The following is a 24,221-nucleotide window of genomic DNA, read 5'->3' on the forward strand; positions in this document are numbered from 1 at the left end:
TAAACTGTTACCGGACTAAAAGCGTGTGTTCACCTGCACACATCAAAGCCCAATCAGATGCAACAGGAGTTTGCACCAAAGAAAGTAGAGTTTTATTAGTTGTAGAAATGGTGCCGAGCCTGGAGTCATAAGTAAGCTAATGCCAAAAGACCTGGCTACCCCACAGCTCCCAGGAGATGGGTTATATGGGGAGGGAAATCATTAATCATGGTGACTAAAGGAGTGGGAGTCATGTGCTCTACTGACTGGTTGAGGCCAGGGTAGGGACCTGATTGTCAGACATGGCATTGTTCTGTCTGATTTTCTGAGGGTTTGGTTCATAGGGCCAGTCTGCTACCGTGGGCCAGGGCTGAAACACAACTCAAGTCAAGATGTTACCTGTAGCTTGACCCAAACGCTGTTTCTGTGGTCAATAGACCTGAGGCTTTGTTCTTAAGACAGGTTGATACTGACCAGAATCAGATGTTACTAAGGGCTTAACAATTAAGGAAGCAGACAAACAGAAAGGAGAAAGGGTCATGTTAAAGAAATGGAGCTTCTGAGTGAATACAAAACCACAACTATATATCTTAGTATTTTTCATTTCTATTCATTGCATATGTCTTTGAATTATAGAGTATATTTTGGTATCACTATTTCTTCAGCTAGAATAAAGGAAGTATTAATCTCTGTACTTGGATGTAAATGCTGTCTAGGATCATGGAATCCTTTTATCCTATAGAATCAGGTTCTATATGTCACCTTGGTTTAATGAACCCCTTTTACTTATGTTGTTGTTTAGCTTCTTCTTTTCTAGAGGTGGCAGCAGTATTAAGTTTTGTTATTGCAGATGCTTCAAAACAGTCTTGCTTTAAATCACATGGTGTAAAAACCTTTGGAATGTATTGGCTCCCTGACTTCTTGAAATCTTTCTAGAGATGTGCAAAGAACAATAACAAACAGCATAAAAATATTAATAATTTTAAGAGAAGTATATCAAGCTCAACTGCTTAGATCGCGCTATAGAAAGTAAAACACTTAATTAAGAGAAGAATTTCTTGGGAAGGCCTATGTTGATGGTTATTAAGATTCTACTTCCCAGCTGGCATGGCTGGCATGGCTCAGTGGTTGAACATCGACCTATAAGGTCACGGTTCAATTCCCAGTCAGGTCACATGTCTGGATTACGGGTTCGATCCTCAGTAGGAGTCATGCAGAGGCAGGCAATCAATGATTCTCTTTCATCATTGATGTTTCTATCTCTCTCTCCCTCACCCTTCTTCTCTGAAATCAATAAAAATATATTAAAAAAAAAAAGATTCTGCTGAGGCAGCCTTCTTCTGCTCAGTAAAGTCCAATGAAGGCAGGAAGGACAAAATCTGTATTGTTTTCTTGTATGTATGTCTGTGGCCATAGTATAATACTTGCTTCATATGGGCATGCAAAAAGATTTGTTGAATGATTGTATCCTGCTTAAAATAGATTAACTTATTAAAGAGTTTGATGGATTATCCAAAAAATCATAGCATAGCACGTTATACTATCAGCAGAGGACTTAGAGATCCACACATTTTCACAATGATCCACACAATTTCCAAAATTTAAGGGCCTTTTTTAAGTTTTTAGTTGATGCTAAAAGATTTAATTATATTAGTAAATCAATGTGCTAATTTTAGAAAGATTATTAAACATTTAAATCATTCCTTTATTCATGAGATATAATGAATTGTCTTCCACAGTAACAGCATTTCAAATGCAGTCTGGAAAATGGTGACTTATAGAATGATTTATTATGCTTATGTCATCACCTTCAAATAGTTTATTTGACCATGTTTGTGGGGTACAGCATCTATTATTATCAGTATAACTATAAATATGAGCAGCTGTTTGCATATTTGCCTTTATACATGAGCCTTTTTCTTGCTTGCAGGGGTTTAAGGTTTAATATTCTAAAAATTGGGATACATAAATACTTAAAAAATTTATCTAAATTATACAGGTTACTTTTAATGACTAAGCAAGTCCATTTAAATTAATAAGAATTTTAAAATAATTGTTTGTTGTAGAGCTACTTAACATTAATCCTCCTTAAACTGAAGTGTCTTAAATTTCATTTACTTGTAACAATGCAGCCAAACAGTTTTCTTTTTTCTGGTTTAATTAACTGCTTTATATCAATCATTTTAAAATACTCTACATTCTGAAAATCTCCATTACTGCCTGAGATTGCCCAAGTGTCAACATAATTCAGAATGAAACATAGAAGATGTGAATTCTAGACCCAAATAAGCCAATACTTAAAGTATGTTGTATCTGATGATGCCTCCTGAGGAAAATGCAAAAAGTTGTCTCTCCCAGATGATAGAAAAGTGAAGTTTGTCTTATTAATGCAAAGTATTGTTGTCAAAAAGAAAAATGCTAAACATGAACTATGATATTATCTGAATTAATAATTTTAGAGAATTTTTATATGCTACTTATGTTTTTAGAAATATATTTGTAATATATATTTGTCTTTTAAAAATATAACTGTTCTCAAAACATTTTATTTATAATAAAATGTTTGGACAGACATAGGGTTCTAGGGCCAGTTTACACATTACTTGCAGAATAATCTACAAAAAAATATTTAACATGTCTAGTCCTCAGTTAATTCTTTATGGACTAAAAGAGTTGTAATAAAATTCTATATAATGTTTAAAGTTCTCAAACTCTATCATGTGACAACTGAAAGATATTTCTAGGATCTCTTTTCTCTTTAAGAAATGATAAGACTATATAACCTTTAAGATTTTTAATGTTCTCAAAATATAATTCTGTAAATATTTTGAAATTAGTATCTTGTGAATAACTCATATAACTCTCTTCCTGATATGAAAAAACACAACACATGTAATGGATTCCAATTTTTATTTTATTTTATTATTATTTTTTAAAATCCTTACCCAAGGATATTTTTTTATTTTTAAAAATTTAAAAATTTATATTTATTGTTGAAAGTATTACAGATATCTCCATTTCCCCTATAAACCCCTCTAGCCTTTCCCCTCCTACCGCCCCAGGCCTTCACCACACTATTGCCGGTGTCCATGGGTTATGCATATATGGCTATAAGTTTTTTTCCCATTGATTTCTAGAGAAAGAGTGGAAGGGAGGGAGGAGGGGGAGAGAGAGACACATCAATGTGAGAGAGGCACATCGATTGGTTGCCTCCCACACATGCCCCCACAGAGGCTGGGGCACCTGCGACCAAGGTATGTGCCCTTAACTGGGAATCAAACCTGAGACCCTGCAGTCCACAGGCCAATGCTCTAACCTTTGAGAAAAACTGGCCAGGGATGGATTCCAAATTTTAGTCTGATAAATCATCAGCAACAAATATTGTTCGCAAGATTATATTTACTGGTCAAAATTATGTCAATGTCAGTGCCTTATGCTTAGAAATCTAGGCTTTCTTTTTTTCCATGATAAAATTAGATTCAGTAATTTGATTCTCCCTGAAATTCCTCAGTGTGACAGGATGTGGAAGGAAGATAAAGCAAAGAGAATACAAGAGAGGAGAAGAAAGATCAGCAAAAGATGACAGAAAAAAAATAAAACTTGTTTGATAGATATTGTCAGAGCCTGGAGCAAACTCATTCAGTAAACTGCATTGAAAGTTTCCTTTTACCAAGCCAGTATAAATATTGTAATGAAATTAAAATCTTAGTAGATCTAACATCTATATATATAAGTCTATATATATATAAGCCTAAGCAACCATTATGAAGGGTCGACTGAATGACTGGCCGGTAGTATGATGTGTACTGACCACCAGCGGGCAGACGCTCAATGCAGGAGCTACCCCCTGGTGGTCAGTGCGCTCCCACAACAGGAGTGTTGCTCAACTGACAGACAGGGGCCAGATGCTGGGCTGACGGCTGGTGAGTGCAGCTGCAGCAGTGCAAGCCTCTCTCCCTGACACTCACCCTGCACACCCGAGTAGCTGCAGTGGCAGGCACAGTGGGGCTGGGATGAGTGGTAGCGACTTGGCACCCAGCCTGGGCTCAGGTTCCTCCCCGGCCGCCTGCCCCTCACACACTACTTTGTGCTGTGTGGGATCGATGTGGACGGTGGGCTGGAACCCAATGAGCTGGTGGGCAAGGCCGGGCTGTGGTGGCACAGAGGTCCACTGATCCCCACAGGCCAGGCCGAGGGACCCCACCAGTGCACAAATCAATGCACTGAGCCTCTAGTGATTATATAAATGCATAGCATGACTAACACATAGAGAATTTAATTATTTTGATTTTTTAACATTACAATCTGATTGCAATTTTTATTTGTTGTATAAATGTTTAGTTATTATTTTCATTTTATTAGCACCAGTATAGCATTATTTAATTTTGTTTGTTTTCTTGTTTCACAGACCATTAAATCCAACCATCTTGTTTTGGCTTTCACAAAGATTCTGGGAATGTGGGAGATAAGGTAAAAGAATACTTTTGTGACTACGACTTTGACAATAACTTGTGCAAGCTCATAGTATAGCATAGGAACGGAAGTAGGGTTTAAAGAGAAAATAATTCATTATGTTGTAGGTTGAATTTTTAAAGTAAATAATAATTAAAACCTGAACAAATGTATAGAAGCAAGCAGGTATTAACAAATAGGGAAGCAAAAAAATTGGCAAGAAATTACTTGTTTTTTCCTGGATCTTGAAAAGCAGATTTTATCCAGAGTGTATGCATTGATAAAGCAAAGGTAACTTGTAAAATTAAATGTGAAAAAGTTGGATGGCAATAATGTTGTAAATTCACTGCTGAAAAAAAAAAAAAAGGCTCCCTGAAATAGACTACAGCCTGCAACATGGTCTGTTGCTTTCAAACCTAATTTACATGTATTTTTACTGCTAAGACATTTCTTTGTGTTTCTCTTCTAAAACATTTAATTGACTTTTTTGTGAATTACTGTTAACACATATCTGCTGTTGTGTTTATAACACGGAATCTGGGTTAAAGGTGCTGTGGGAAATAGCTGCCTAGTGCCAGCAAATGAAATGTCTTCAAGCAGCACTAAGGGAGACATTTTTCCAAAATGTATGTTCTAAATGTGCATGGAAATTGCTGTTTGTCAAAAATTAATATACCCACACAGCCCTCTAAAATATATAAAACATTAATATTATATATGCAAAATTTACAGTTTAAACATAAAATTCAGCAGCTCATTGCCACATGAAGATTATGATACATGCATTATGTGAAGACAATGGAACAGATGCTAAACCAGATTTCTTCCTCACACAAACACACAATAATATTGATTCATCTAGCAACAATGTGTTAAATATTCCAGACATAGTACTAAGTTCTGGGCTTATTGTTGAAAACATAATGGACAAGACATTTACCTTCCTCATGCTTAGAATGCTAGTTGAGCTGGATACATGATGAAGCTATATTGAGTTAAGTTCATGAGGTAATGAACTCCTAAACAGTTTGGAACTCTGTTCAGCATGTCGCAGGTAACTAAAAGAAATGACATTTTATGTAGCAGGGAGAGGGTATTCTATGCCCCTGAAGTTTTGGTATCTTTCTTTCTCTAAAAAGAACACTTTCTTTAAAGCTTTAAAGAAGAAAAAATCATTACAAGTAAAAGTTAGGCCCTAGCCAGTTTATCAGTCGTTAGAGCATTGACCCTGGGACTGAGGGTCTCGGGTTCAATTCCAATCAAGGGCAGGAACCTCGGCTGCAGGCTCAATCCCTGGCAGGGTTCGGGTATGAGCAAGAGGCAACCAATCGATGGGTCTCTCACAGCTCTCACATCAATGTTTCTCTCTCTCTGTCTCTCCCTCTCCCTTTCACTTTCTCTAAAAGTCAATGGGAAAAATCTCCTCTGGTGAGGATTAACAACAACAAAGATGCTAGACAGAACTAGTGCCCAACACTGTAACCCATTTAGAGAGACAGTGATAGTCTTATTTCAAAGAAAGTATCCTTTTTAATCCTTTCCCAAGATATTACGTGGTAGCCAAATCAGAGAATACCCACCTTTTCACATTTGTGCCTCTCTACTCTCAGCATGCTTCTGAGTTTCTTTCTAGAATTTTTTTTGGCTTTCAATAATTTTGGTTAAACTGATCATTTTAAAAATGAAACCTACACTGATTTCTCCTCACGCATATAATGAAAAGCTAAGAGGAATCTTGGCATTGATATTTGTGCTCATTCTCTAACACTACAGTATTTCACCCCTGTCCACATCTTGTTTAAGCAGACCTTGCCCCATTTAGTCCGGGAAGAGAGACATAAAAAAGGGCACACTGCAGAGATACTGTTTTCCAAGAAAGAACAGGAGAGAGGGGGATATAACCAGTGCATGCACAGAATATTCTTCTAAATGAATACATCAGGAAAACCATTCTTTCTCTCCTGTGGCTCACGGGACAGAGAGCAGAGAGAGGAGTAGGGAGCCAGTATCTCCCTCAACAGAAAATATCAAGAGTGAAAAAGAAGCTCCCATCCTGCACCAATAGCACAAATTCTGCTCACAGGTGATCTGGCTGATTTGAATTCGTATTATTCTGCCCCTCTTGGCACACTGAACTTTTGACACTTGTTCCAACACCTAAGCACATTCCCATTTCAAGGAAGTCTAGTGCCACTACTCACAATGTCTTTTTTCAGGATTCCATGCCATTGGTAATGTTGTTCCATCTAGGTCTCTTTTGAAATGTCACCTGATCTTAGAATCCTGCCCAGACCACACTTTTTAAAGACAGACCACTCCATCATGACCATGCTTTATTTGGTTCTGTCACTAGCTGGCATTTCACCCTATATTTAGGTTCTATATTTTATCATTGTCTATTTCTGCTACTGATAATTAATTTCCTCGAGGATTTTGTTCAATGTTCTTCCCTCAGTGTCTAGTACAGTGGCTAATAAACTGTAGGTGTTCAATATTTGTTGAATGAAGAAAGGGAGTTAAGTGGCATCATTATGTCTAATGGGGAAAATCGTAACATGCTAAGTTTATTCTCCCATGAAACACATATAGATTTAAAATAATTACAAATCAAATAACTTTTGTAAAGCTAAGTTTAGTAAGAAATTTGCACTTTCTGTATTGTATCAAGAAATTAATTTTAGTCATCAGAGTCACCTAAAGATTGGCAGTTTTGATTGGCCAGATGTTTATGCTATCTAAAAAAAAAGTCAATTCATATGTAATAATGAAGGCAGATTGGTGGCAAGATGTAGATTTTGGAGTCAGACAGATTTAGGATAAACATCTCTGCTCAATTACACTTCTATGGCCTCAGACAAACGGGCCAATTCCTTTCTCCCATTTTCAAAACTGTGAAATCAAGCAGTATTGACTAGTATTGACTCACAAACAGTTTAAAGTGTAAATTTTATATGCAATGATAAAGAAATATATCAATCAAAAGGACTAATATTTAAAAATGTGTTGTCGCTCCTGATCTAGAGCAGGTATAAATTCCAATGCCTCCAGCAATTAGGCAGATGACACATGCGGATGACACTAGATATAAGAGAACTGTCACAAACTGGAGACACGCATTACCTCAAAGAGAGAGCTGAAATCCATCTCAGGTAGTCGTTGCTCAGAGGTAAAGCTGGGCCTGTTTTGCAGATCCACCATTGTTACTTTTGTGTTTGCTTTATACCAAGGAGACACATGCCTAGATATTTTTGTGCAATTTATGATTTTGAAATATTGACAACCCTGAGTACCTTCTCCTGAAGAGTAGATCTTAAGCATTGGCATGTATGGGGACTGGAAAGGCTTTTATAAAGGGTTTTAAACTTATTACAAGCTGTTTTGTTGTCATTATGACACTGGTATCATTAATGGATCATATTGTTTCCATGATAGTGTGAACACCTGCTGGCAAGGACTGTATCTTGATGTAGTACTTGGTGTAGTACTAAGTTCATATGAGCCGTTCTTTCTAAAGTGTTAACACTAAATAAATCCAGATGGAAGGCTTGGTCTTCTATATGATTGTACCTGAAGTGACTAAAGATAATTGCAGCTCTCAGAAAAGTTACTAAAAACCGTGGGTCAGTGCAACCCAGAGAGGGGGAAGTTATTATTAAATGAAACAAAAGATAGAATTACTTAAACGAGAACATAGCATACCACTTAATGTTTTACAATGGTACTGGAATTTGAAGGGTGGGAGCATTCTTTATTGAATATACCTCTGTCATTTCAAGACATTTAACATCCCTGGACTCTGCCCACTGAGTGCTTTTAGAGTACACTTTTCACTATAAGGATTTACAGTAAAATTTTTGTGCCTCCTGTTGAGAATCACCGGAGGAGGAACATGTAAATAAGAAGTCAGCGGAATCACTAGCGGATATAAATATGGAATCTGAGTGACACCTCTCTTTGATAATTGCTTTTTCAATAGAGCTGAACACCTAAGCTTTCTGAATTCCACTCACATTAAGTAGAGTTCCAGGCAAAAGACCTGGTCAAATCATGGTTCATTAAGGTGAGAACAATTCAAGATGCAGTCTTTTAAGGAAAGCAGAGTTTTAAATATCAAAAATATCAACTCTAAAAGCCTGATCCAAATGACTAAAAAAAGATCAATTTTAGAGCAGCCAAGATTGTAGAGTCATGAGAAAAATAAGCTTGGAACAATAGTAGTTAAGGAATAAATAATTTAGCAAATTGCCTGAGGATATCCACCTCCTGCCCTTATCTCTTTAAGTCATTTATGTTTGACTGAGTTAAAGATCTAGAAGCAGAATTGCAGAGCCAAAGTAATTATTCCATCTCCTGGGCAGTCACACACACCCAACTTCTGATCTTAAATCACTTGGATGTGTTGATTCTTAGGACCACAAAATGAACTTTTGAAACCTCTGACTCCTAAAGCTGTTTCTGTAGTGTTGTTATTCTGAATTTCTGTCTGATTCACTCTAGTCTCCCTAATATCTACAAAAGCACTTAGCATATAGCGAAGAAGAAATAAATAATCCTTGCATGAATGAGTGATGAGGAAATCAATTTAATGTTTTTTTTCCCTTTTTTAAAATACATTTTAAAATTTATTTTTCATTACAGTTGACATACAATGTTATATTAGCTCCAGGTGTACGACATAGTTATCAGACCCTTATATAGTTTACAAAGCAATTACCCCAATAAGTCTCATACCCATCTGACATCACACATAATTGTTATATTATTAACTATATTCTCTATACTGTACTTCACATCCCAGTCAATATTTAAATCTGAAAGGTGAATTCTTCCTTGACTTTTTTTCTCCCTCATAACATCATCCATCATCTGATGCCATCCAATACATCAGCAAATTCTGTATGAGGAAGAGTACACTAATACCACATACTTGACCATACTGATAAGTAATTCCCCCTTGTCTTTCCTTTCTTCTTTTTTCTTCCTTTCTATCCCCCTGATGCAGTAAATGTGATACAAATTTTGGAGAATAGGAGAAGGCTAACATAACAACTTTCTCCTTTCACCAGATCTCAATCCAATTGAGCATTTGTGGGACGAAGGTAAAAGAGCCATCAGGCAGCTGGTTCCACAACCATCACATCTCACAGAACTGGACAGTGCTATTCATCAGGCATGGTGTCAGATTCCTCTCATCACCTTTCAACATCTCATGGAGTCAATGCCAAGAAGAATCACCACAGTATTAAAGGCAAAAAGTGGCCCAACAAAGCACTGATGGGGTGGTCATAATAATCTGGCCACTCAGTGTATATCTATATATCTATATCTATATCATCTATATCTATATCTATATCTATATCTATATCTATATCTATATCTATATCTATATCATCATCTATATCATCATCTATATCATCATCTATATCATCATCTATATCTATATCTATCTATCTATCTATCTATATCTATCTATATAAATTAAACACAAAATTACGTTTTATTATATGTTCCTTTTTACTAAAGATAAAATGTTGATTTCAGAAGTAAATTGGAATTTATCTTTTTCTGCTTGCAATCCTAAATAAAAAGAGAAAAAAATGTTAACACTTAAAAAAACTTTCAATTTGCCCTAACCAGTTTGGCTCAGTGGATTGAGCATCGGCCTGCGGACTGAAGGGTTCCAGGTTCAATTTCCGATCAAGGGCATGTACCTTGGTTGCGGCATATCCCCAGTAGGGGGTGTGCAGAAGGCAGCTGATCAATGTTTCTCTCTCATTGATGTTTCTAACTATCCCTCTCCCTTCCTCTCTGTAAAAAAATAAATAAAATATATTAAAAAAAACTTTCAATTTGCATATCATCTCTTATGGCAGAACAACATAACAAGATGTTCAATAAACAATCCAACTAAAAATATTACATTTTCCTAGAATTCTGTGAAGAAAGTAAATGGAAATATTAATTAATGAATAAAGGTAAATATTTTAAATTCTGTCAAGTAACTATTTTAAAATGCAACTGTTTTTTCCCATTTGATTTATTTATTTTATCTAAATTCTTTATTGTTTAAAGTATTACATAAATCTTCTTTTCCCCACTGACCTCTCCCTGGTCATCCCTACCCCCCAGCATATGCCCTCACCCCCCACCTCCCATCTGTGTCCATTGGTTATGCTCATATGCATGCATACAAGTCCTTTGGTTGATCTCTTACCCCATCACCCCCCACCTTCCCTCATAGGCTGGACAGTCTGTTTAATGCTTCTATGTCTCTGGTTCTATTTTTGTTCATCAGTTTATGTTGTTCATTATATTCCATAAATGAGCGAGATCATGTGATATTTATCTTTCTCTGACTGGCTTATTTTGCTTAGCATAATGCTCTCCAGTTTCACCCACGCTGTTGCAAATGGTAATAATTCCTTCTTTTTTATAGCAGTGTAGTATTCCATCGTGTAGATGTATCACAGTTTTCTAATCCATTCATCTGCTGATGGGCACTTAGACTGTTTCCAACTCTTAGCTATGGTAAATTGTGCTGCTATGAACATAGGGGTGCATATATCCTTTCTGACTGGCGGGATTACTGGGTTAAATGGGAGTTTCGTTTTTAATTTTTTGAGGAAACGCCATACTGTTCTCCATAGTGGCTGAACCAGTCTGCATTCCCACCAGTAATGTAGGAGGGTTCCTTTTGTTCCACATCCTCGCCAAAACTTGTCAATTGTTGATATGTTGATGATAGCCATTCTGATAGGTGTGAGATGGTATCTCATTGTTGTTTTGATTTGCATCTCTCGGATGATTAGTGACTTTGAGCATGTTTTCATATGTCTCTTGGCTTTCTGTATATCCTCTTTCAAAAAGTGTCTATTTAGGCCCTTTGCCCATTTTTAGATTGGATTGTTTATCTTCATTTTGTTAAGTTGTATGAGTTCCCTGTAAATGTTGGAGGTTAAACCTTTATCTGAAATAGCATTGGCGGATATGTTCTCCCATGCAGTGGGCTTTCTTGTTGTTTTGTTGATGGTTTCTTTTACTGTGCAGAAGCTTTTTATTTTGATGTATTCTCATTTGTTTATTTTCTCCTTAGTCTCTATTGCCCTAGTGCTGGAGACCAATTCCAGCTTGGCAGCAGGGCTGCATCTGGGAATGACTAAAGGCATTTCTCCAAACCTGAAAAGGGATTACTGTTTGCTGCCAGACAGCAAAGGGCATCTTAATCTACATGTTTTTGCCTCCTACTGGACAAACACCTGAACAGCCATAGGCTAATTCCCCCATTCTGACGATGCTTGTGTATACCCTTTGAAGTGTCTATCTCTGCTTTGCCTCAGGACAAGTTGTGTTAATAAAAAGCATGGGGTCCTGGGATGAGGAGACTTTAAGACCTTAGACTTTAAGACCTTAGACCTTAGAGCTTAGCTCCTTTAGCTAAGCTCCTCTGATCCCCAAATGCCTTTCAAAATTATGCTTCGTCTCCGGACTCTTATTTAATCTACGCACAGCCTTCTCCAGATTTCCGGAACCCTTCTTGATGCTGGGACAAGAACCCCGGCACCCTAGGAGCTGTATCAGTAAAAATATTGCTATGACATATGTCTGATATTTTGCTGCCTATGGAGTCTTCTAGGATTTTTATGGTTTCCTGTCTTACATTTAAGTCCTTTAGCCGTTTTGAGGTTGTTTTTGTGTATGGTGTAAGTTGGTGATCTAGTTTCATTTTTTTGCATGTATCTGACCAAATTTCCCAGCACTGTTTATTGAAGAAACTGGCTTGACTTCATTGTATGCTCTTGCCTCCTTTGTCAAATATTAATTGAGCATAATGGCTGGGGTCAATCTCTGGGTTCTCTGTTCTGTTCCATTGGTCTATATATCTGTTCTTGTTCCACTACCAGGCAGTTTTGAGAACAGTGGCTTTGTAGTGCAGCTTGATATCTGGTATTGTGAATCTTCCAACTTTGTTCTTCTTTCTCAAGATTTCTGCAGCTATTTGGGGTCTTTTTTGATTCCAAATGAATTTTGGAGAGTTTGTTCTAGGTCTGTGAAACATGCTGTTGGTATTTTAATGGGAATTCCATTGAATCTATAGATTGCTTTGGGTAGTATTGACGTTTTAATGATGTTGATTCTACCAATCCATGAACACAGTATATTCTTCCATTTGTTTATGTCTTCCTCTATCTCTTTTTTCAGTGTCCTGTAATCTTCTGAGTACAGGTCCTTTACCTCCTTGGTTAAATGTATTCCTAGGTATTTTAATTTTTTTGTTGCAATGGTAAATGGGGTTGTTTTTTTTAGTTTCTCTTTCTGTGAGTTCATTATCCTATATAATAAAGAGCTAATATACAAATGAGAGTCATGCCCTCAAGCTGGGACCAGGGGACATGAAGCTGGGCCGAGGGACCTGAGGCCGTGCCCCGCTTCTGGCGGGGCTTGACAAGGGACCTGAGGCTGCGCCTCCTCACCCTGTGGGTCTTGATGAAGGACCTGAGGCTGCACCTCAGCCCTGCAGGGCTTGACAGCGGTGGGGCAGGTTAGGTCTGGGTCTCGCGTGATTTGAAGCACGTGGGTGGGTGAGACTTGACTCTGGGTTCCATGGCAAGCCCCGGACTCGGACAGGAGAGAGATTTTCATATACATTTTACTAATTTTCTTTCATCTCTGACACTTCTATTATAGAGAAAGGGCAAATAGCAATATTAAAATATTTCCTCTAATTAATTCCCTTTTAATGGGCATGAATTTTGTGCACTGGGCTGCTAGTTGGTGCATAAAAAAGCTATAGATTTCTGGGTGTTAATTTTGTATCCTGCTGAGTTCATTTATTAGTTCTAGTAGTTTTTTTGATGGAGACTTTAGGGTTTTTTAAATATAATATGTCATTTGCAAATAATGACAATTTTACTTCTTCTTTTCCAATTTGGATGCCTTTTATTTCTTCTTCTTGTCTTATCACTATGGCTAGCACTTACAGTCCTATGTAGAACAGGAGTGGGGAAAGTGGGCAGCCCTGTCTTGTTCCTGTTTTTAGGGAAAATGGTTTTAGTTTTTGCCCATTGAGTATGATGTTGGCTGTAGGTTTGTCATATAAGGCTTTTATTATATTGAGATATAATCCCTCCATTCCCACTTTGCTGAGAGTTTTTATCAGGAAAGGGTGTTGGATTTTGTCAAATGCTTTTTCTGTATCAATTGATATGATTATGTGATTTTTGTCTCTCAATTTATTTATGTGATGTATCATGTTTATTGACCTGTAGATATTGTGCCAACCTTGCATTCCTGGAATAAATCCCACTTGGTCATGTTGTATATCCTCTTTAATGTAATTCTGGATCCCATTTGCTAGAATTTTGTTGAGGATGTTAGCATCTATGTTCACCAGTGATACTGGCCTGTAATTCTCTTTCTTTGTAGTGTCTTTATCTGAATTTGGAATTAAGGTAATGCTGGCTTCATAGAATGGACTTGGAAGTGTGCTTTCCTCTTGAATTTTTTGATATAGTCTGAGAATCTGGTTTTAATTAAAAAAAAAATTACTACTTTCCAATGCTTAAATTCCTGGAAGAAATCTTAAATGCAATTTTATTTATTTATTTCATTTTGAAAATCTTTATTGTTGAGAGTATTACAGATGTCCTCCTATTTTTCCCCCCATTCACCCCCTTCACCCAGATCCCGCCCCACCCCAGGCCTTCACCACCCTACTTTCTGTGTCCATAGGTAATTCATGTATGCATATGAGATCATTAGTTAATCTCTCCCCACCCCCCCTACCCCTTTCCCTTTGAGATCTGTCAGTCTGTCCCATGTTTCAATACCTCTGGTTTGAATTACTGTTTTTGTTTTCTTCAGATAAATACGCAGAAGTGGCTCACTGGCTCATATGATAGTTCTAGTTTTAATTTTTTTAATTCTTTATTGTTGAAAGTATTACATATATCTCCTTTTCCCCCTATTGACCTTTCCCCATCTGCTCCTGCCCCCCAGCACATGCCCTCAGCCCCCCACTGTTGTGTCCATTGGTTATGCTTATATGCATGCATATAAGTCCTTTGGTTGATCTCTTACCCTCCCCCCTCCCCTATCTTCCCTCTGAGATGTGATGGTTTGTTTAATGCTTCTATGTCCCTATATCTATTTTTATTCATCAGTTTATGTTGTTCATTATATTCCACAAATGAGTGAGATCATGTGATATATATCTTTCTCTGACTGGCTTATTTCATGAAATCTAATTTCAAGATGAGCAAAGTGTTTTACAGTTTAAAAAACTTCTTTAAATTAAAAAAATATATTAAAAATAATTATCCACTGTAGACTTAGATAGATTAGCTTCACCTGAAGGGCTAGGCAGAATCACCTCTACAGTATAGACACCTGATTACTATATTTACCTGGAAAGACTAGCCCTTCCAGGAGTGGGAATTACTGATTTAGGCACCAAAGTTTTCAACAAACAAAATACTCTCCCTGTTTTGTAGTGTGATGTCAGTTTACACACATACACACACACTCACAAATCATTTTGTCAGTTTCTAAGTATATTCTTGAATTTGCTAAGACTTATTTGTGTCCTAATGTGATTTATCTTTGGGAATGTTCCAGGTGAACTTGAGAATAATGTACATTCTGCAGGTTTAGGGTGAAATCTTCTGTAATTATCAATTAATTAATCTGATCTAGTGTGTCATTTAAGGTTGCTGTTTCCTTGTTGATTTTCTTTTCTGTTTTTTTTTTTTTTTTTTTTGTATGGTAGATCTATCCATCAATGACAATTGGGTGTTAAATCCTACTATGACTGTTTTGCTCTTGATATCTCCAATAAAGTCCACCAAGATATTATTTATATACTTAGGTGCTCATATATGTTTACAAGGGTTATATCCACTTTGGGATCAATTTCTTTAGTATTATGTAGTGACTTTCTTTGTCTCTTACTATATGGCCTTTGTTTTAAAGTCAATTTTATCAGATATAAGCATTGCTACCACAGTTTTTTTTAGTTCTTGTTTCCATTTGCATGTAACATTTTTCCATCTCTTCATTTTCAGCCTTTGTGAATCTTTTGTTCTGAGGTGGTTCTCTTGTAGATAGGGTATATATGGGTCATATTTTCTCCTACATTAAGCTACCTTATGTCTTTTGATTGGACCATTTATACAAGTATCTTCATGGACCATAATTGCATAAAACTAGAAAACTACAATAAAAAAACTCAAAAACATTCAAACACATGGAGGCTAAACAGCATGTTATTAGATAATGAATGGGTTAACAAAGAGATGAAGGAAAAAATAAAAAAAAAAATAACTGAAAACAACCACACAGCAACCAAAATCTATGGGAAACAGTGAAAGCAGTCCTAAGAGAGAAGTTTATAGCATTGCAGGCCTACCTCAACAAGCAAGAAAAATCTCAAATAAACAATTTAACCCTACATCTAAAAGAACTAGAAAAAACAACAAAACCCAAAGTAGAAGAAAGGAATAATAAAGACCAAACCAGAAATAAATTACATAGAGACTAAAAATAAAAATAAATAAAAGATAAACAAATTTAGCAAACTTTTAACTAGACTCATCAAGGAAAAAAATAAGATAAATAAATAGATACATAAATAAATAAATAAAATGAGAAATAAAAGAGATGTAACAACCAACATCACAGAACTGTAGAGAATTGTAAGAAAATACTATGAAAACTGTATGCCAATAAATTAGAAAACCTTGGCTAAATGAATAAATTCCTACAAAACACAATCTTCAAAAGCTGAATCAGAAAAAAAAAATCAGAAAACCTGATTAGACTGATTATAACTAATGAAATTGAAACAGTAATCAACAAAACTCCCATCAAACAAAAGTCCTTGACCGGATGGCTTCACAGGCAAATTTTATCAAATATTCAAAGAGAACTAACACCTCAGCTTCTAAAACTACTCCAAAATATTCAAGAGGAAGGAAGATTTCCAAGTTCTTTTTATGAGGCCAACATTATCCTAATTCCAAAGCCAAATAAAAACACTACAAAGAAAAAAAATTATAGGTCAATATTATTGATGAATATATATTCTAAAATCCTCAACAAAACATTAGCAAACCAGTTCCAGCAATACATTAAAAAGATCATACATGATGGTTAAGTGCGATTTATTCCAGGGATACAAGGTTGGTACAATATTTGCAAATCAATAATTGTGACACATCACATAAACAAAATGAAAGATAAAAGTCAAGTGACTATATCAATAGATGTAGAAAAAAGTATTCAATAAAATCCAGCACTCATTTATGATAAAAACTCTCTGCAATATGGGAATAGAGGGATCATACCTCAACACAATAAAGGCGATAGATGAAAAACTTACAGCCAAAATCAAACTCAGTGGGCAAAAACTAAAAACGTTTCCCTTACGATCAGGAACAAGTCAGGTATGTCTGCTTTTACCATTCTTACTCAACATAGTACTGGAAGTACTAGCCACAGTGATCAGACAAGAAGAAGAAATAAAAGGCATCCAAATAGGAAAGGAGGAAGTAAAATTGTCATTATTCACAGATGACATGATATTATACATAGAAAACCCTAAAAACTCCACCAGGAAACTAATCAATGAATTTGGCAAGGTTGTAGGATACAAAATCAACATCCAGAAATTGATGGCATTTTTATACACCCATAATGAACTATCAGAAAGAGAAACTAAGATAACAATCCCATTTACTATCAGGAATTTAGGAATAAATTTAACCAAGGAAGTAAAAGATCTGTACTCGGAAAACTATATGACATTGAAGAAAGAAATTGAGGAAGACACAAATAAGTGGAAGCATATATACTATGCTCATGGATTAAAAGAATTAACATAATTAAAATATCCATTCTATCCTAAGCATCTGTAAATTCAACATAATTACTAGTAAGATATCAATGGCATATTTCACAGATCTAGAACAAATATTTCAAAAACTTACATGGAACAAAAAAAGACACCATTAGCCTCAGCAATCTTGAGGAAGAAGGAAAAGTTGGAGGTACATATTACAATACCTGATATAGAATGATACTACAATGAGTGGCCAGATTATTATGACTGGCCAGATTATTATGAACACCACATCAGTACAATAAAGTGAATTAGTTATGCAAATAATAATAATAATAATAATAAAACCTTGAGAGCATTTTCTTAGGAAGTTTTCAATATTCAGTATTTTTGGAAGTGTCAATTAAGTACTGATGGGGTGGTCATAATAACCTGGCCAGTCCTAATAATCTGCCACTCAGTGTATACGGCCATTATAATAAAAAAAACAGCCTGTACTGGCATAAGAAAAGGTATATAGATCAATAAAATGGAATAGAAAGCACAGAAATAAGCCTATGACTTTATGGTCAATTAATATTTCACAAAGCAGGCAAGAGCATACAATGGAAAAAAAAAAACAAAGAGTCACTTCAATAAATGATGTTGGATAATTGGACAACTACATGCAAAAAAATGAAACTAGACCACCAACTGCCATCATACACAAGAAAAAATAAACTCAAAAAATTTAAAATATATAATTTGTTAAACCATAAAAACATGGGCAGTAAAATATCAATAGCAATATTTTTGCTGATATATCTCCTAGGGAAATGGAAACAAAGGAAAAAATAAATGGTACTACATCAAACTAAAAAGCTTCTGCACAGTAAAAGAAAGCAACAAAAAGAAAAGGGAACTGACTTTATAGGAGAACATATTTGCCAATGATACATCTAATAAGGGGTTAATTTTCAAAATATATAAAGAACTCATACAACTCAACACTAGGAAGACAAATAATCTGATTAAAAATGGGCAAAGGACCTGAATAGACACTTCTCCTAGGAGGACATACAGATGGCTAATAAACATATGAAAAAATGTTCAACATCACTAATCATCAGATACAAATTAAAACCATATTGTGATATTACCTCACACCTGCCAGAATGGCTACCATCAGTAAATCAAGAAACAAGAAGTGCTTGCAAGGATGGGAGAAAAGGGAACCCTCATGCACTATTGGTGAGAATACAGACTATTCCAACCACTGTGGGGAAAAAGTATGGAGTTTCCTAAAAAAATAAAAATAAAAAGGGAACTGCCTTTTGACCAAGTGATCCCACTTCTAGGAATATATCCAAAGAATCCTGAAACACTAATCAGAAAAAAAATATATGCACTCCTATGTTCATAGCAGTGTTATTTACAATAGCCAAGATCTGGAAACAGCCCAAGTGCCCATCAGTAGATGAGTGGATAAAATTGTGATGGTACATTTACACAATGGAACATTATGCAGCTGTAAAAAAGAAGGGACTCTTACATTTTGCGACAGCATGAATGGACCTGGAGACTATTATGCTAATTAAAATGAGCCAGTCAGAGAAAGACAAACACCATATAATCTCATTTATATGTGGGTACTAATGGAAAAGATAATCTAACTAACAAAATAGAAACAGAGTCATGGATATATGGAACAGACTGACAGATGGCAGAAGGGAGTGGGGAGAAGGGGTTGGATGAAAGAAGGTGAAGGGATTAGCCAAAGAACATACATGCATAACCCATAGATACAGACAATAGTGTGAGGTTGGCCAGAGGGAAGGGTGGCCTAGGGCTGGGTGGAGGTGAGCAAAGTGTGTGTGTGTGTGGCAAGAGCAATGAAGACATATGTAATAGTGTAAACAATAAAAATAATATCTAAGTATTTTTAAAGCATAGTACAGACATTAAAACTAACTTTCATGTAATAGTCAAAGTGATCCTTGCAAAATATAAATCTAATCTTATTTTGCTGATTAAAAAAAAACCAATGACTTTCCATGGCCTTGGAAATAAAATGCAAATTTCTTAACAGGGTGTGTAAGGCACTGCACGATTTTCTCTCCTTACCTTTCCAGCATCTTTTCAAATGACTTCCTTCTTTAATGTACTGCAGAAAATTGATTTGCTTTCAATGCCTAAAGCACCCAAACTCATCTATTTTAGATCTTTGTATTCACTCTTCCCATTTTTCTTTCTATACATGGCCTACTTTTCCTCATCCTTTGATTATATATATTTCATATGACCTCTGTCTACCTTGAATACTCTAAGAAACCCTGTGCTCTCTCATCCTATTAATCCATCCTATTAATCTCTACCTCAGCCTTTTCCACTTTTAATCAGGGAACTTACACTAATTTTTAATTAATTCATTTTTATTTATCTTTATATATATTGAGTTCCATCAAACTAAATGTTATAAAGGAATAGATTATGCCTGTTTCATTCCCCAATATATATACACTACATGACATAATGCCTAAGACATAGTAAATTCTCGAGTATATATGTTAAATAAACAAATTTGTGGTGTTTCATACTTGTCTATGTCATCAAAAAAATAATCCATCTTCTTAGCAGTTGGGATGTAAAGTCAACCTCTCTGCTCAAGAAAAGGCTAATCTTGATAATGCTGGATATTTTATTAAAATAATACTGTGTTTGATATAATTTCTCTTGTAGTATTTTAAAGAATTAATTTTAAATACAAATTTATTCAGATATAACTGAGTAGGCAATATGAATATACAACTTTTATGCCATATGTTATATGTCTAATCCTGTCTTGGCTTCTTAAGATTATCTTGCCCTAATTTAGTATCTATTCTTTTTGTTATTAAAGTGAATATATTTCTAAAATGCTCATAATGTAGCTAAATCTATCACATACAATTTACTTGTATGATTTTATGAAATTGTTATAACAGTTCACTGGGGTAGACATTATCATCTCTGTTTTATCAAGGAGAACATTGAGGGCTAGAGAAAAAAAATAACTTGTCAAAGAATAAAGACATAGATACTTGCAGAACTGGGATTTAAAATCATATTTGTATGCTAAAAGGGCTACTACTGAAATCTTGATAGAAATTTATTCATACATTTAGCTTTATTTTCAACTTTACAGAAAATTTATAAGTCACTTTAAAACACATGAGCATACTAAAACTAAGTCTTTTGAACATTAGAGATTTTTTTTAAACATAGCCTCAAAATACAGGCTTATTTTTTGCTGGAGGCACCTTGTAAGAAAAGTGCTATTTTTTATAGAGTAAAAGGTTCTTTATTTTTTTTTTAATGGCAGAAAAATATCTACCAAGTTACCACAAAATAAATGAAGGCTAAAGAAGATATAGAACTGAAAAATAACTGTAAATAAGAGAACAAACATAAAGTCCATAGAGAACAAAATACCTCTTTTTATAAAAGTCACTCAAGGTGTCTGCTATATAGAAAAAAGAGCTTGCATGACCTACTTCATCTTTCATTTTGTTTCTTAGTTCAAGGTTAGAAATGTGAAATCCAATAGATTATAAATTACAATCTACCCAGTCTACATGACAAGCACAAAATATTGCCTTAATCTATTGTTTTCTTTTTACTATTGTATCTTGATTTTAAAACATATGTCTGATTACCAAATTACAAAAAGTGATTTGAAATGTAACTGTGATGTCATTTATAGAGCTTTTAATGTTTGTTAGGTATGAGAAAAGAGTAGAAAATATATTTAACCCAATTATGATTTTCTTCATAATTGTGATTCTCTAGACACATCAATTTTATATAAAATTTATATAATTATGAAAAATAAAATAAACTTGCATGATTTAGCTTTAATAGAAAATAAAAATTATCTTCCTAACTTAACTGGTAAACAAGAGAGACAGCAAGCTTTGTATTCATGTAAGCAGATCCCATCAGCAGAGGGCAGAAGAAATAACGATGTCAGTGTGAAATATGAAAATATAAAAATATAACTGATTTTAGTTAAGTAAAATTGTGCATATTTTAAGCCTTGAATTATTTTGAGCAATTGATAATCATAATAAGTTCTTGAATGTATCTGTAAAATAAACAAATTGTGGTGTTTCATATAAAAAGAGTATTGCTATTAAGGTAGAAAACTCACCAAAAATTCATAGTGACAGAAACAACTATCACAACAGAGAGTATTTTCCCGCTTTATGAAGGCAAAAATCTAGATGACTATTACATGCTCTGTCCAGCTACACAGTCAAAGACAGCTGAATGATCCATTGACTCCATAGAGGAGAAAACTAAACCAGCAGATACACAAACATACATAACCAGCAGAGTGCCTGTCTTTAAATCATTATTTTTATAGTTTTGCTTTGTTCCTTCTTTCCCAAACTTGTCAATGGAAGAAATGAGTTGAGATTCAGGCACACATACTCAAATGTTTTTAGTAGTCTTTTATCTCTTCTGGTTCTGTACCAAGAAACAGTGCTAGTTAGTTAGCACATTCTCTGGTGCCCTTTATATTTACTTCAAATAATTGATCTCATAGAGGAATTTTAAGGTTTGCACTCAGTTGCTCTTTAGTTAGCAAATTCAACAATGGTCACTCTCTCTCTCTTGTGAAAAATAATTTGAATTATATGTCTCATTATCTTGGAAAGATTATATTCACATATATGAATCACATGTATCTCCAGCTCTTATTCTATTTTTTTGCTCCCATTTAGAGCAAATTCCCAGAGAAGCTTTTCATACTTGCTCTCCTCCTTTTTTGAATTTTTATGTTTAGTATGAAGATTATCACTGAAAAGTTATCAAGTCAGAGGTTGAATGCATTAGTTACGTTCTTTTCCACTTTCTTAGATTATATGCGTAAGGCTACCACATCAACTGGCTTCGTTCCCTCTATTAGTGGATGTTACTAGGACTCTGATATTTCCAGATTAACTCCCTTTACCACTTCTTTGGTTGTCACATATCTACAAGCAAGGAGTCAACAGAGGCTCTAGGACTAAGGGCTCTCGACAAGACTCACATGTCACCCAGTATCGCTTTATTTACAACTAACCAAATTTTTCAGCTTTAAGAACACCAGCCTCATCATATTTTTGTCCTTCATTTTGGATTATTTAAATCACCACATGAAGGTTAAGACTTTCAGGTCACCAGTCATCTAATGCACTCAAACACCCATCAAGGTCTGCATTATCTTCCTTCTTTATGACCCTATATCCCTCTTCTATGCTGAAATCTATACAATATGCTTATTTAACTGAAAAATATCCTATATTATGAAACTCTGTAATAAATGTCTTTTTTGCCCTCTTGATCTAATTAAAAATTGGCTCTCTCCTTGGAAAATCTCTTCTCTTGTTTTAAAAACTCTTAGCTACTTTCCACACTTTTCATCTGATTAGGTCAAGAAATGCAATATGTCCTCCTTGAGGCTTTCAAATAATTTTTTTCTCTCTTTGTCCATTAGACATTCCTGTCATTAAGTCATATGTCAGCAGACCATAGTACTCAATATGGCTGATTATTGTAGTCACCTATGAACTCTCCAGTTCTTGGTCTTCATTTAGTCAATATTTTAACTTCTAACTCTCTGTTAGAGATAACGCCATTCTTATCATATATCTGGCTGATGTCAATATCCATATAGATGTCCCTTCTTTCAATACTCTTGACCCCCATTTCTTGAACTCATCAATCAATAATTTTGCCTTTTATCTGACATTAGATAATCATTTCCAAAGTGGTAATATTGTGAATCATGTCAAACTTTCCTTTATTTCAATTTCAATATATTTCTACCTTGCTCCACAGAGTACTGCAAATAAAATAATCCTTAGATTTCTTCCCCAAAACAAGAAACTAAAATTATTTAATCTCACTGTTCACTAATTTTAACCCTCTTCATTTCTATATTTTCAAATTTATTTTTAAAATCTCTTTTATTGAGAGTATTACAGAAATTCCACCACCTTTCCCCTCCCATTGCCCTCCTCCACCTGGATCTTGCCCCATCCCAGGGTTCTAGTCTATTCATCAAATCATTTTGTTCATTAGATTTCTTGACACTCCCTTCTGGCCTTCAAAGTTTCTGTTTTGAAATCAGCTGACAGTCGTATGGGCTCTCCCTTGTAGGTAACTAACTACTTTTTTTTTTGCTGCTTTGAAAGATTCTCTTTGTCTTTAACCCTTGGCATTTTAATTATGGTATGTCTTGGTGTGGGTCTCTTTGGTTTCCTCTTATTTGGGACTCTCTGGGCTTCCTGGACTTGTAAGTCTATTTCTTTCACCAGGTAGGGGAAGTTTTCTGTCATTATTTCTTCAAAAAGATTTTTAATTTCTTGCTCCCTCTGTACCCCTCTGGCACCCCCATGATGAAAATGTTGGTATGCTTGAAGTTGTCCCAGAGGCTCCTTACATTATATTCATATTTTTAAATTATTTTTTCTTTTTTCTCTTCGGATTGGGTGTTTTTTTGCTTCCTCATATTTCAAATTGCTGACTTGATTCTCGACATCCTCTATTGTACTGTTGATTCCCTGTAAAGTATTCTTCATTTCAGTTAGTTGATCCTTCGTTTCTGATAGCTACCTTTTCATGTCTTTGATGTTCTCACTAAGTTCCTTGAAATTCTCACTAGGTTCCTTGAAGCTCTCATTAAGATCTTTAAGCATCCTTATAATCATTGTTTTGAACTCTGTATCTAGTAGTTTTCTTGATTCTATTTCAGTTAGGTCGTTTTCTGGAGATTTCTTCTGTTCTTTCATTTGTGACATGTTTCTTTGTCTCCACATTTTGACTGTTTCCTTGTGTTTGTTTCTATGTATTAGATAGAGCTGCTATGTCTCCTGGTATTGGTAGAGTGGCCTAGTGTAGCGGTGCCTGTACAACCCAGTGGCTCAGCCTCTCCAGTTACCTGAGCTGG

Source organism: Myotis yumanensis, unplaced genomic scaffold (genome assembly GCF_028538775.1).
Source record: "Myotis yumanensis isolate MYYU_CA2020_CCGP unplaced genomic scaffold, mMyoYum1.0.hap1 SCAF_3, whole genome shotgun sequence".
Classification (NCBI taxonomy): domain Eukaryota; kingdom Metazoa; phylum Chordata; class Mammalia; order Chiroptera; family Vespertilionidae; genus Myotis; species Myotis yumanensis.